Genomic DNA, 15,948 nt, shown 5'->3' with positions numbered 1-15,948 from the left:
ATTTTATGATAATATGTTGATGCATGTTTGAATGATGAATGGACACGCGATGGTTAAAGAACATGTTGATTTGTGCGATATAGAAACCTTTAACATTGTGATGTTTTATTTTTATATGTTGATGGAAACATTATGTTGTTGACGAATGATAACTTATTATCGTAGATGAAATAATAAATGAATAATTATGGTAACTGACGGTTAACCAACGTGCATAATGAACCATGAACGAATAATCCATCAATAAGAATTGTAATGATGAAAGATTCTGTTAAAATCAATTTATAAACCTATGGGGTATAACCGGCCTTGAGCCATTTGACGGAAGCTACTTTGGTAGCATAGATTGAAAGTATATTAATAGTATGGAATGATAAAGCCAAACACTGAAAGAAAATAAGAAATAATGAAAAGAATGACTGAGCAAATTAAAATCATGAAGAACATAATAAAAATATTGATGCACTTGACAAACTACGATTATACCCTTGAAGGAATTGATATCTAATTATGCACAAGAAAGAAAGAAAGAGTATTGAGAATGGTAACTTGACTGAGAACAAAAGAAGTAATCAGTAGTTTGATGGTTTTGATTACTTTGTGTAGAATTTGTGGTTTGAATTTTTACTTTCAAACTTGGTCGATTTAGTTTGTTCAATTCGCTTGATCAATGAGAGTACTTTTTTACATGATTGATCTGTTTGTGGATTGGGAGTTCTTCTCATTTTGATTAATATGCATGTTGAGTGAGAGAACTGAAATATATATGTTTCGTTTCGATTATGATGCTTTCACTTGGTGTGATGAACGGCATTGGCATGCATGCATATGATTGATGTGTTGAACTCCATTTTGGTCTAAGGATGTTCGATTGGCGACGAGCCAAGTCGTTCGGCTATTTCTAGCCATAGATGTTCGATTGGTGATAAACTAAGTCGTTTGATTACCAACGAATATGACGATGTTCAAAAGTAATCCATGAGTCGTACGATGCTCATGATACGTTCGAGGAACCACAAGAAATGATGACGATATTTATGTGATCACAGACGTGTACGACATTCCTTGTACAAAATTATCTCAAGGCGGTTCATGTTAGTAAGTAAATCCTTGTTTGTAGCTGACAGAAAGTGATATGCCGTATGTTGAGGCGTATTTTCTGCTGTTGCTCGACATCGATATATTTGCTAACTAGATCCAGGTTTAGTAGCATTATTGTTGTATTAAGATTTCATGGCCACATCTGATAATGATGACCTTATAATTAATCTAGCCCAAGTAGGAGATTGTTAGGAATTTTCCAAATTACGACGAGTGGGTTTAATTAATTATCGGGTCGATCATTTATGAGGATCAAAAAATACAAGGGCTGGCATGGCTTGTTACTATTTATTGAGATGGACCAGACCGGACCTGCCCATTGTGGAAGTGGGTTAGGGTTTTGGGGAGTATTATAAATACTAATGATGAGGGGTCCCTGCAGTCACTATTCTCTTTTCTCCATAAGAAAGGGAACTCAGTGGGAGAGTCTAGAAGACTGTAGAAGATCCCCATCGAGGTTGTCCGAGATTATTCGAGGACTTGCATTCATTATCTGATGGATCGTTGCTGCTATTGGGTGCGTTCTTATCTGTTTTTCATTAGCATACATGGGTGCCAGGTACACTTTATTTCCCTACTATTTTTTATTCAATCATGTTCTAGATCACTGTATGGGGATGGATTCGAGTTTGACAAACCCCTTGATTGATCTAACAGTGGAACCATCAAAACCATGAAGTAGTGGAATAGGGAATCTGGTTCCAAAGCCTTGAAGCCGGAGTAAACCTATTTTGATCCTTAGAGGCCATATAGGCAACATTTTCAAAAGTTTCTTCTTTGGGACCCAAGCATTGGATTTCCTATATCCAAAGTCATTCTATTCTCAAACGTTCTCGTCTAAGAATAGTTGCATGGAGGGGAATGAAGCTTCAGGCTGTCATTACAGGCTTTAGGTACTACTACAGCAGCTGTTGTCACACTTGTAAAACTGACTTCACCAGGACTAAACAAGGAAGAAAACCCTTTAGCAGATGGCTCTTGTCCTTCTCTCTCTCTCTCTCTCTGTTTCGATTGAATTCATGGATTCCAAAGGTTTGCCAGTAATCAGATTGATCTGCAGGAAATTCATTGCGCTTACAAGAATTTACAGTCCTACTTTTTGTAGAACTTACAAGAGTTCCTGCAATCTGATTTTGAGAATCTGACACAAAGCTATTCTGATGCTGCACCACCCCACTTATCTGCTGCTGGTAATTACCTTCACTCAAATTTGGCCTTGTAGCAGACTCATCACTCACCACTTTGTGCATCTCCTCCCTCATCCATCTCAACAAGTTCCCATACTTGGAGCATTTCTTGCCTTTGGTTGAGATCTAGTAATACTGGCTCCTCCTTCAGCCTTGGGTGACATCCAATCAGAAATCAATTTATGGTTCTTTAGAATTGGTAATTCTTCCCTAGAACTAGATTCATCTTCATTGATTGAAGAATCAATCAGATGGGTTAATGTCCCTCCTCCTCAATTCCCACTATTACTGAAACTTCTGCTTATGAACGACCCATTATGGGAAGGTAAAATCTCATCAATCTCACAGCTTTTCTATCTTGAAATACAGAATAAATGAATGAAACCCAGATGTCTTGAAATAGAAGTACATGATACATTCAACCTCCAGGAGACTCTTGAAAGAGGGAAACCAATGGATCAAGAAAGTAAAATATGAACAGTTCCTTGAACACATTGTGATAGGTTAAAGGTGAACTATAAATTGCAAGTTGGATTTTCTTCTTCCTGCAAACTATATATGCTTTTTAACATAAGAATTAGGCTAAAATTCAATCAGGAATTTAAAAATAAAAAAGGAGATCAAAAAATCAAAGATGCTAACTAACAGCTTTTACAACTTTTCACTCTCAATCCTATTTTCATCTTCATATCAATCCACAACCAATTTGATAAGCAAAAAAGAATCAAGAAAAGAACAAGAACAGGGAAAACTTACAGATTTCAATTTCTCAATCAGGTAAAGAAGTTAATATATGAAGACTTGTTGGATTTTTAATTGTTTTTAAAATTAAAGATTCAAAATGTGGTTTTGTTGGAGGGTTGAGTCATTTCCTAATAGACACCTAAATAGCCAATAGGTGCCTATTGGAAGACTTGTTTGAGTGGCTAACAAACAAGTCTTATGGGAAAAGGCATGTTTTATGGCCGGGCATATCCTTTAGAGACACCCCTTGGGGGTGCCTTTGGTTCTCCTATATAAAGAGAAGAGTCTTCCCATTTCTCTAATAATTTTGTGAAAAAACTTCTTCTATTTTTTTCTCTCAACTTTGTTTCTCCTTTGTTTATCCAATTGAGTGCAACTCTCCATGCCCTTAGTAGCCTAGTATTTGAAATGCATCATTACTAGATAGCTTTAACTGGAGCGTTGTTTTATCTTGGAGGTTGATTCGCAAGGACTCGGCTGCACCATAGAGGGCGTCTACAGTCTTAAGGAGACTGACTTTTGTCATGACTCAGCCCCACCATTTCTATTCTTCATGTTTTCAGGCTTATGACGCGTTATATGGTGCTTGAGATTGTCGTCATTGATCTTGATTTGTCTACATTAAGATAAGTAATCTAACCTCTTAGTTACATATATATTGATATGTATGCTTTGGAAGATTGTTTCCAACAAGACTACCCGTTCCCCTCATCAATATCAAAGAGATAAAGGAGAAATTAAAACTGATAAAACCCAGTTGCCCACAAAGAACGATTATCATAGAACACTAAGGCTACGTTTGGTAAATGTCTGAACAAAGAATGCCCGTTCTTGACTAGAAACATTCTTTGGCGTTTCTGGTCTGGAATGGCGTTCTGAGACTGAAATTGACCATTTGGTAACGGTCTCAAGAACGCCGTTTAGAACGAAAATGTTGTTTGGTATAATTTGTTCTTCCCTATTTGATATTAATTACAATAATACCATTTCCTTCTAAATTATACCAAAGAATACTTGTAAAATCCTTTTCTCTTACCAACTTTAGCATAATATCTCATTAACATAACCAAAGTAATTATAAAAATATGTCAAATTTCAAAGATGCCATTAAAAATTGAGTTCTTGCGTGGATTAATGCCATAACTGACTATGCTATGAACATTTGAATAAAATGGGCCTTGGTGGATTTGAACCACCATCCCCTTGGAACATGCTCATGTTCCAAGTGCTCTACCAATTTGAGCTAAAGATCCATCAAGTAGAGATCCAAAACAGAAATACAGCAAAAAAAAATTTAAAGTAGCATGAATCTCTATATGGTCTAACAGACTAAACCCCAAAGTATGCTGAAAAACCAATAAGAATGGGGTGCAATTAAGGGTAGAATGAGCTGCTGAACTATGGATCCCACAGCCCTATCTATATATAATATTTGGAGGGTTTTGGATATGATTGCGGTTTGCATATTGAAGGAGCTGCATTCTCCATCTCAGATCCTTGTTTGGATTGAAGGGAGCTCTACAGTGTTTTGGGTGTTACTGTTACATATAAATATATCAAAGTAAAGAAAGACAAGTCTATCTTTGCTGATGCAAGTATACACATCTCTTCTTCCAATCTTTTTCTCAATTAATCATAATGGAAGGAGAGAGCCTATTGGAATATTAATAATTAGGCACTTGGCTTTTTCATCAATCAAATGTGTGCATGTATGAACCTTTCCATCTTTAGAGACTGTAGTTTGTCCAGTACTCTTATTCTCTCTTATTAACTAATTGTCAAAAGGGTTTGATCCATCAAGATTGAAATGGCTATATCCGTCTTAATTTTTAGCGGAATTAGAAATTATGCAAGACTGCAGTTTTAGGACATCAATCAAAAACATTTTCAGCATCAGTTGCTTTCTGGTTCAACCGCTGGTTTTTATCACCAAGAGTCTTAACCATGAAACATGAAACATGAAATTGGGCATTGACCCTTCTCTTAACCCTCCTCCTACAACCTTTGCCTCTATCTCTACTTCACATTTTCAAACTCAAAAATTCTGTGTTTCATAAAAACCTATGTCACCATAACTGGCCATGTTTTCCCAAGATGCACATTTGTTTCAATCTTGCCTTCAATACACATCATACGTCATTGACACACATCATACAAAATCCCTAAAATTCTATCCTAAGAAACATAATCCATCAACAAACCTTAACACACATCATACATAATCTCTAAAATCCATACTGATAAGGCATAAAACACCCCACCAATCAGAAGCTGCCACATGGCCGAACCGAGCTCGGCAGAAGATCGGGCCGACCCGATCTTCGACCAACCTTACTGCTTGGCAGAGCTCGTCGGACACATCCAAGTCAACCGGACGCTGAGCCGAACTCGTACGGGTCGAACGAGGCCGACCGAGTGAGCCGAGCTCTTCGGCTGATCTCTGGCCGCACGACACGGCAGACCAGTACCAACCCAGAGATCCCCCATCGCGGCTGAGCAGCAAGCCCGTCGACCCCACGGTCTGAGCCTACTCAGGTCGGTCTTGATTGGAGCACCATAGCATGGCCAAGCTTACACAACTGGTGATGACCCTCAGGTCATACAGGCCGGGGCTGAGCTCCTAAGCCGAGCTCTGAGGCTGACCTCCCAGGCCGAGCCCTCCTCCACAGAAGCTACCATAACGTCCCACCAGGGATCGTGGGGCCACATCAGCACATCCCGAGAATCACGGGATAAGGATTGAGCCACGATCCCGGCGCAATACGAAATCATACTTTACATGGACTCTTACCTTAATAAGAGCCCGACCCTGAAAATAGCTCTCCACTCCGCTCTACGCGAGAGAGCCTTCCAAAAGAAGGACTCCTACCATACTAGGACTCTTCCAACCGCCTCATCTCATCCTCACTCTATAAATACCCAGGTATGGAGCACCATTCCTCATCTCACTTTTACTAGCTGTTACGCTGTTGCACTGGTGATCTAACTTGAGCATCGGAGAGTCCTAGGTCGGAACCACACCGGCTTTCTTGTGCTCATCACTTGTCTTTGCAGGCTCATCCGTGGGCGAACCAAGCACCAGAGATTTCCACACGCAACACATACCTAAAACAGAGACAGACAGAGAGAGATAGAACCGGAATACCAATAAAAACATCTAACAAAGACCATACAAAATCAGAAGACATATTACATATAAAATGGTAGCTAAATTGGAAACAGATCGATCTTGCCTAAAAATCAATTTCAGGTAACAGTAGATAACAGTAAAATCCCTAAAATTCATACCTAAAAGTCAATTTTGCTCATGAAATCCCTAAAATCCATACCTGTTCGGCTGATTCTTTCCAAGATATAGTGATGGTGATCCAATTCTTGAGACAAAACCATGTGTAATGGTATAGGTTTTGTTAGATCTAGGCTTTCCAAAACTATAAGGCTAACAACAGAGACAATTGAGAGAGAGAGAGAGAGAGAGAGAGAGAGAGAGAGAGAGAGAGAGAGAGAGAGAGAGAGAGAGAGAGAGAGAGACAGAGAGAGAGAGAGAGAGAGAGAGAGAGAGAGAGAGAGAGAGTGAGAGGTAGAGAGACAGAGAGAGGGATAGAGAGAGAGAGAGATGAGATCGTGGTTTACCTAGAAGGCCGAGCGTTGCAAGTAGATTCTCTTCTTCCTCTGCTACTTCTCTTCCCTTCTCTTCCCCGGGTCTATCGCAAGGAAGCTTTGACTTCTAACCCCAAATCATGGGTTTTCATGATTTTGCGCGATGATTTTCGTTCTTGTTCTTTACAGACCGTCTCTTTGATGGAAAGATTCCTCCGGTCCGTTCTAAAAGACCAGAAAAATGAACCGTCACACGTAAATTCATATTTTTTTATTCTCAAAGAACGAAAAAAATAGTTCTAAACGCCGTTCAGACATTTACCAAATGTAGCCTAAAGGACTACACAAACAAAGAGACAAATACCATATAGGCTCACCTTAGTTCTATGGACAGAAACAGAAAAAGATTCATATGAAGAGATTCATCCCTACCTTTCTCCATTCTCTAAAGTAGTAAAGCTTCATCCCCTCCCCCCCCCCCCCCCCCCTAGAGCTCACTCTAAAAGAGGAAGAAAAATAATTTTAGTAACAGTAAGTGGATAGTATAAAGAGTCTCTTTTAAGTTTTAATGGTAGCTCTGAATATAGAGAAGAAGGGACTGGATTATGAGGTAGAGAGAGAGAGAGAGACTAATGAAGAACTCATATTTCCCAACGAATTTCTCTGACAGTGGTACAACACTGGATAGAGAAATTAAATGATCCACGAGGAGGCTAGACAAGGGACCCATTAGGGGCCAGCAAGGGGAACTAGCTCCACTTTTTTTTTTTTTTTGATGAGAACAAAGGAAAATATAATTATATAGGAAGGAAACTTACAGAGTTGGTTAAGTTACTTGAGCAAGCATTTCTAGCCATATTCCTAGCTATATTTAGACAAAATTTATCACCAAACTTAGTAAACTTTACATCTTGGGTACGGTCAGATATATATAAAAAGTCTTTGAACAAAAACCACGGCCATGAGCATTTGGTTGGAGATGGAAGTGTATTAGTAATCAGCTTGTGATCAACCCAGACTTCTTTAATCTTCAACCCAATGCAGGCAACATGGTCACAACCTTTGCGGAGTGCAAAAATAACAGCTACTATTTCTTCTGCGTTTGGAAGAGTTCATGTATCAAAAAACTTTAGTCTGCAATCTATCAAAAATAATTAGGACCATCCAGCAGTAGTTAGTCCAGAACTAGAGTGTCCTGCACAGATTAAAACAGGAAAGTTAAGCAAGGGTAAGTTGAAAGCTGAAAGATAAACTGAGAGATCATCAAAGTTATCTGTTACAACTAGGGACAAAACGGTGGGGGGGGGGGGGGAATAAGTTCAGATCAGAAATCCATTTTTGGACGCTTTTTATGATCCACATTGCATCAGCCTTCTCCGAGGCCACCACAACCTTGTTTCTAACAGTCCAATTAAAATAACAGGTTATAAAAAAAATACTAAAAAACCAAGAGACCAGATGTTTATCCGACTTGAATTGAAGAAAAAAGAACAAACAGAAGGTGGGGGGTAGGAGTCTACCACTCAACCCCTGGACTTACACCACTCCATTGGGTGGAGGACTGCCACTAAGCTAGAAGCTCATCCCCACAACTTTTAATGTTGGTTGTGCTTCTGTGGTACCATTGGAATCTCAATTATTACCATGGACTTAAGTTATGAAAGTGCAAGGAACCACCTTACTTAAAGCCAGAAGCATAATGTAGGGTCTGTCCAAGGTACTAGAAAAGAGGGAACCAGAAAGTAGAAGTTTGGATTGACAACTCCGATTTGGTTAATTAGCTGAATCAGGGTAATCAAAAACGACTGGTCATGGGACTTATTTAAAGACGTACAATTTCCACTTACTTATTTGAGATGGATGTAAATATTTGTTTAAAGTCTTTTGGTATCACTTTGGTAGCTATTAGAGCCATAGGTAAAGCTACTACTTTAAAGTTATTTAACCGAACTGACAACCATGGTTCTAAGTATTGGTATTGTATCGCCCGATGCAGGCGATACCTACCAGTTTTGTTAGTCACCGATATCGATACCGTGCAGATACCATATCGATAGCATGGTACGGACAAGGGGTAAAATGGTTCAAAACTTATTTTTTAAGAAAATCAAGGGGTAATTTTGTTCGATATACAAGAAAAAGCATTTATGGCGACGGTTAGAAAAATGTTCCGTAGCCAAATATCATTTTCGACGACAGTTAATATGATACCGTCGCTCTATATACTTTTTGTGACGGTTTGTAATTTTCCGTCGTGGAAAATAGAATTGGGCGACAGTTTATAATCTTCCGTCATGGAAAATATAACTTAGGCGACAGTTTATAATTATCTGTCGTCGAAAGTAGAATTTGGGCGACGTTTTTCAGTTATCCGTCGTTGAAAATAGATATTAATTTGCGATCGTAATAAAAACACCGTTAGCATTTTTTTGCGCTTTGATTTTCCTCTTTCCCGCTTTCTCTATCCCATTCCCGCACGAAATCCTCTCCCTCTCTCTCTTCTCAAACCGACCTCTCTCTTCGATTCCCACAAACCGTCCTATGTGAAACCCTAACCCCCTTCTTACATCTCAATTTTGGCCTCCTTTTCTCTCGCTCTCCATCTCCATATAGAAATGCCCTATGTACAGCCCCAACCCCATTCTCATATCTTAATCTGACCTCTTTTCTTCGGCCCGCCCTCCCTCTCGAAAACCTCCTCTTTACAATCCTAGTCCCAAATTAGAGAAGGGATTAAAAGGGTTTTTAATTACCAAAGGAAAAGGAGGAGTCATCTTCAACATTTGATCGTGAACACCAGTGGCAGGAGGAAGAGACTCAATCGATTGAACCCCTCTACAGGGCTTCGTGTGGCCTGAAATTTCAGGCCAATGGTTTCAACTCTGAGTTCTATCGGCACCAACACTTCACAACTTCCATTAACAACTAAATAAAGAGTGTTTGATCTCTGAAATTTCTCCAGGCAGCAGTTGCAGTCTTGGATTTGGTTGCTGGTATGAAACTCTCCACAAAGAAGCTTGTTGGGACTTAGGGGGTCTGTCCTCTCATTCTGCTTTTGTAAACTTTGAGGATATTTTTTCCTCTCCCCCTTGATTTATTTCAAAAATGAGAAGATAAAAATAATTATGGTCTAACACTTGAATTTTTGTTCGTCTTAGTTCCGACAGTCGATTACAGCAACCCCTCTCCACCACCTTCTCTACTGTTCGCGTCCCCTCATTGAGCATTTATCGTGCGCTCGACACAGAGGACGATGGAAACAGAGGTTATAAGAGAATTCCCTGCTCGAACTACCATCTCTGTAAGGTTTGGTTCTCTCTCTCTCTCTCTAAGGTTGACTGTGATGTTTGCCGGTCTCTCTCTCAAACTGGTGTTTGAACCTGTTAGTTTTGATTTCCCCCACTTCTCTCATTATTTGCATGCAATTCTTCTCTATCTGCTCGCTAGGGTTTATCGTAGTACTTTAGTATTTGTTAAAGTGTGTTTTGATTTTCTTAGGTTTCCAGTTGTCCATTGCATAGGCTTTTTTTGATCTCTTCCCCTCCCTTCTATATAGTTGTGTCTAGATGTAATCAGTGTTCATCTAGTAGTATCTTATAGCTTCTTCTTATTATTGTAACAATTGAACTGAATGCCTTTAATGGTGCAGTTTTTCTATCTTTCACAGGTGATTACTATTTGGGTTTAGGATAGCTAGTTTGCTAAATCTCATCTTACTTAGCAAAGTGATTGATATTCTAATCAATAAAAGTTAAATCAGAATTTTTAAGATGCTTCATCCAGTGTTTTGTGAGTGTTGTGTAGGATAAAAGAACTTGGTTTGTGCCATTCCCATTAAATCAAAGATGTGTGGATTTTTCTTGGAGTTGTCAATCAGAGGAGCAAGACTCCTTACAAATTTTAAGATGGAGGTCTGCTCAAGTTCTGTCGTGAGGAGTCTTAGAAGCTGGAATGACTCTCAGCTGCATTAATACGGAGTCACAATGTCTCCTGCTGCTTTTTTGGGTGTCAAATCCTTATCAAAGGTATTTTCACTACCAAAAATGAGATAAATTCATAAAACTAAAAGCTGAAAAGACATTGTCAGATTAATGGTATACTTTTATCCAATCTAACGCATGGGTATTTTTGAAAACTTGTTTATGTGAATCTTTTATCCATTTTACATTCCCAACTTGAGTAGTTGCAAAATTCTGCCATTAGTTAATAATTTAGTGTAACTAGTAAATCAGGGAATTTGTCCATTGGAATGAATAGTTGATTCTTTTATATCAAACTTTCTACTTGATTAGCGGGAAAAATTTTCCAGTTTTGATGATGTTCTGCCGTGGGGATTTAAAGATATCTTGTTGTTTCTAACTTGTTGGGTAATTTTGTTGCCTACAAATCATAGCCTTAACTAACAGCAAATTAAAAACTAGATTGGAACTACACATCCATCTCTTTATTCCAACCATACCCCTATACTTATCCTCTTTGACCAAGAAAGGGGCTCTTGAACTTATTTCAAATGAGCCAGTTTGATCTTTTAAGTAGTAGCTTGGTGGAATTGGAATTTTGCTCCACCAAAGAAGAGCCTTATCCAACATTTGGATCTTATGAACCAGTCCTATTTCAGAATTAGCAACTTCAGATCCTAAAAACTAGGAACTCAAGTAGTAACTCACAAAGTACTGGACAAATGCAAATCAACTTCTGGTAATGATAGCATGTTTCTTCTGTATTGAGATTTGCATTGTTTAATTTTACCCAGCTACTATTTTCTAACTTCTCTTCTTATTAATCTTGTATAAAATCATTTCAAATCTTGGTGCTGCATTTGATAATGACAGCATTACTATTTTGTGTGGAGAACATACCATATACACGAGGTTTATCTTTCTCAAGGATCCCCCCCCTCGGCCTACAAGTTCTAACCTACCGATACAAACTATCAATCAATTGCAATTTCTTGTTTAAGGCAGAGCCCAAATAGCAGACAAATTAAAGGGGGCATTTTATATATCATTGCATTTGGGTTTTCATCAGCCTCGTTTACTTTTCTAGTGGTCTACCTTCTATATTTAGATTAGAGTGCTTGTCATGTGATCAATCAAATATTTTGCCCAAACCCTTTATTTTAGGTGGCACATCAGTCGAATAGTCCAAGCCAACACAGTTGGTGAGCCACTTGGAGAACATACTATATACATGAGGTTCAAAAACAGTGATAAACTGAGAATAATCTAAGAACAACACTAGAAATTACAGAAATTGATAGAAGAAATAAGCAGGAAATAAGACCTGACCTGATTGCAGAACATTAAAAGTGAAGAAGAGGTTTAGAAAAAGAGGATACGACCAGACCTCTCACCTATCCTTGCTGGAATCCCACCAGCAGTATTGGAATCTTTCCAATAGGGCAGTTGAATCACACAATCACCAGCAGTATTGGAATCTAGGGCAGTTGATTCACACAACCACTAGTAGTATTGGAATCAAGGGCAGCTGGATCACACAACCAAATCTGAATCATAGACCATGAATAGCAACAAGGCATCTCTTTAATGAAAATAAATTGTTGGGAGCTCAATGGATCTCATACTCAATGTAGGAAGTAATGTCCAACTATGGGATCATATTAAAGTTTTCTCATGAGATGACCACATCTATTTCTAATAACAAACTCACATTGTTACCCATCATAAGGAATCTATAGTAACAAAACCAACATATATACTATCCATACCTTGTGTTTGGAGTTTGGAGAAAGGAACAAAAGTTGAGAGCAACTGAATGATGAATAGAGCAACCGAGAGATAAGCTGGTTCACAACACAGATCCACAATGCAACACAAAGCTGAACTTAAAAAAAAATTAACCAAAAAATACAGAATCACAAAATCCACTCCAAATACACAGGTTTTCATGTGAGATAATCCGAACTGCAGAAGTGAATGATAAATCGGAATGTGTGGGTAACAATGTGAGTTTGTTATCCGTGCATGGATAAACTTCGACAAAGTGAACACATGGGTCTTTAACAAAGTGAACACTCTCAATGCATAACCTTCATACCTTGTAAAGGAGCAGATTTGAATGCTAAGACTTATGTGACCTTTTAATAAAATAAATAGATGGAAATACAATGAAGATTCCCATTACTGAAAATTCATAGCTCTCATTAATTTACTATCTACTTTGGTTTCTTTGTGCTTACTGTGTGTGATATGGACTGCAGGTTCTTGTTATGACCCCTCAAACACTACTATGTAGTTTACACCATTGCTTCGTGAGAATGGAGCAAATTGCACTTTTGATAATTGATGTCTGTCATCATGCACAGGCACAAAGCACTCATCCTTATGCATAAATCATAAAGGTACATCTACTTCACAACATAATTATTACATCCATTCATCTAGAATATTTTGTGATTACTTTATGGTGGATGGGTCCTAGATATTTTTCCTATTGATGTGGGTAAGGGAGGAGGGAACTACCATGCTTTAGAAGGTTACATGCTTCAGGTGTACTAGCTGAATATAAGAGCTCATTATATTGCATGAGTCCTAGATATTTTTCCTATTTTTAAGTCTCTCTAACAATTGAATATAAGAGCTCATTATATTGCATGAGTTCCATAGCAGAACTTCTTGAAAAGAAATCGATTTTGGGAAGGTATAATTTTGACACATCTTTTGAGTTTCAAGATAGGTCTGTTGGAATATGAGGTTAACACTTACTTGTAGGTGTACTCAGTTAAGGTTCTTAGATACAACACAGTAGGGGTTTTAGTTTGTTGTTCTTCTTGACATTAGTGAGGCTGTTGATAATCATCTAAATGGCAGGTTATTGGAAAGAGTATTTTGCTTGGTTGTGATGTAGTTTTCTTTGTTGGAGTTTTCTTATGCACTTTTCTACTTCTCCGAATGATCCATGGATGCAAGTGAAGGTGAATTTCTTCTTTAAATGGAGCTGCACTGTTGCAGTAGTTCGGTTGTTGTATATGAAGTTTAAGTTTTGTTAGATTTTTAATATTGAAAAGATCAAGAATTTATTGTTCTCAGAATTATTCTATTGTTTTTTGAAGTTTACACACTGTGAACATACCCGATAGATGGATGAAGTTTTTTTGGACCTTTTTTGTTGGTTTTTGGTTAACAACAATGGTGGATAATTGATTGAAAGTGTAATGAAAGCAATAAGTTTTTTTTGTTGCTGTTTTGGTTAATAACAATGGCGGATAATTGATTGAAAGTGTAATGCAATTATGGTATTTGTATTTAATAGTTTTTTTTATGAAATGAATAAATATTATAACTGGATGTAATTATTATAGGTGAAATTTTTTTATACAAATTGTAATTTAAAAATAAAAAATAAAAAAAAAACACTTTTTTTGCGATTGTAAAAGTATTATTGTCGCTAAAAATCTATTTTTACCGATGGTAATAAAATAAGTGTCACCTAAAATAAATACCGTCGCAAAAAAATACATTTTAGGCGACGGAAAAATAAACCATCGCCAAAAAGTATTTTGCTAGACGAGAGCAATTTTACCGTCGCCATTTTTCCCGATGCCACTTTGGCCGACGGAGTGGCGATTGTTAAAGATACCGTCACCGTTATATTTAGCAATGGAAATGTATTTTTAGCGACGGTAAAAAACCGTCGCCAAAAATCACATTTGAGGTAGGGTATAGCTGATCCAGGTCGATATCGTATTAGTTTTTCGTGTTGCTGATAACCATTCCGAAACCGTGTACTAAAACCATGCTAACAACTGATGTAAAATTTATTGGAGAGGATTTTGTGCCTGGCAGTGTGGCCTTCAGACACAAAGGGAGACAAAATGACCGCCCACCCTACGTTTTATTTTATCTAATCTAAATCTTCAATTCTTACTTTGAGTTGGAAGAATGCACAATAATATCTAGAGTATCGATACACATACATGGACATAAACGGTATTGGTGCAATACAAAAAGGGGTATTTGATTTGAATTCAATGATGAAATTTGACATGTGACTAATTTAGACGGTCATGTCCTTACTATACAACATTCGGAATAGACGATACATCATTTGAGCATGTGGCAGAATAAATGCTTTGTAACATTTGAAAAAAATAACAGACCTTTGTGCGTGTATGTTGTTTTTGTATAATGAAGCTCAATCTATTGTGATGGTAACATTTTTGTGTGTGTGTATGTGTTGTTTTTGTACAATGAAAGCTCAATCTATTGTGATGGTACCATTTTTGTGTGTGTATGTGTTGTTTTTGTACAATGAAAGCTCAATCTATTGTGATGGTACCATTTTTGTGTGTGTATGTGTTGTTTTTGTACAATGAAGCTCAATCTATTTTGCTGATTCCATTTTTGTATTCGTATCAAAAGCTTATAGGAGAGACGGTGCCACATGGCACAATAGCACATCATCGAGGTATGATAAATTTCAAGTGGGGCAGCTTGGAAAGTTATCTCTAAATGTTAACAAATTCAAGATTTAGAAAGTGCTCAAAGAAGCGGAAAAATATAGGAACAGTGCCAATAACAAAAAGGTATTTAATTGAAAGTAGAAGAATAGGCACAATGCCCACATTTTGCAGTAAGCTATTGGATGACATCAATGAAGCAAGGGACGAGGCATCATTTACGAGGGACAAAGAATCATTTCAAAGGGGAAAAGAGAGAAATAGACACCACATGCACTAGCTTGCGAAACATGGACACTTATTAGATACTAGAATTTGATAAGTGGTCAATTAATATCAATTCCTTATCAAAAAAATTAATTAATACCAATTTTTATATATCTAGTGGTTTAGACTTACTTTATCACCCGTCCCCACAAAAAAAATGCAGCTTTTGGAGATTACTTTCCAAAATACGGGCTTAAAGGAATTTTCCCAAGTTTAAAAAGGGGAATAGAACCTTGAAAAACATGTAACTTGGCCTTTGCACTTTGATATAGAGGTGCCTAAAATGACCGTCCTACTCCCCATGAAAGTTGCACATCCCACCCTTGTTGATATTTTTGCACATGTTTCCATTAACACCTAGGGATGTAAACGGATCGGATTCAGCTTGGATACGAATTAGATGTAATTGGATCCGGATATTTTTTGATCGAACACGAATACCTTTAAACGGATTCCGATAGATTCGGATGCGGATCAAATTCGAATTTTTAATTATCCATTTACATCTCTGTCTTGTATAATCCGGACCTTTCTCTCCTTAGTGGATACAATTTACTCTCAAGCCATATCTCTTAGATCATGATCCTCGTTTTCTCATATTCTATAACCTGTTGAATCTTCAAAAACTCT

This window comes from Telopea speciosissima, chromosome 9, assembly GCF_018873765.1.
Source record: "Telopea speciosissima isolate NSW1024214 ecotype Mountain lineage chromosome 9, Tspe_v1, whole genome shotgun sequence".
In the NCBI taxonomy this organism is placed as follows: Eukaryota; Viridiplantae; Streptophyta; class Magnoliopsida; order Proteales; family Proteaceae; genus Telopea; species Telopea speciosissima.
Note: the sequence above shows the minus strand (reverse complement) of the source record.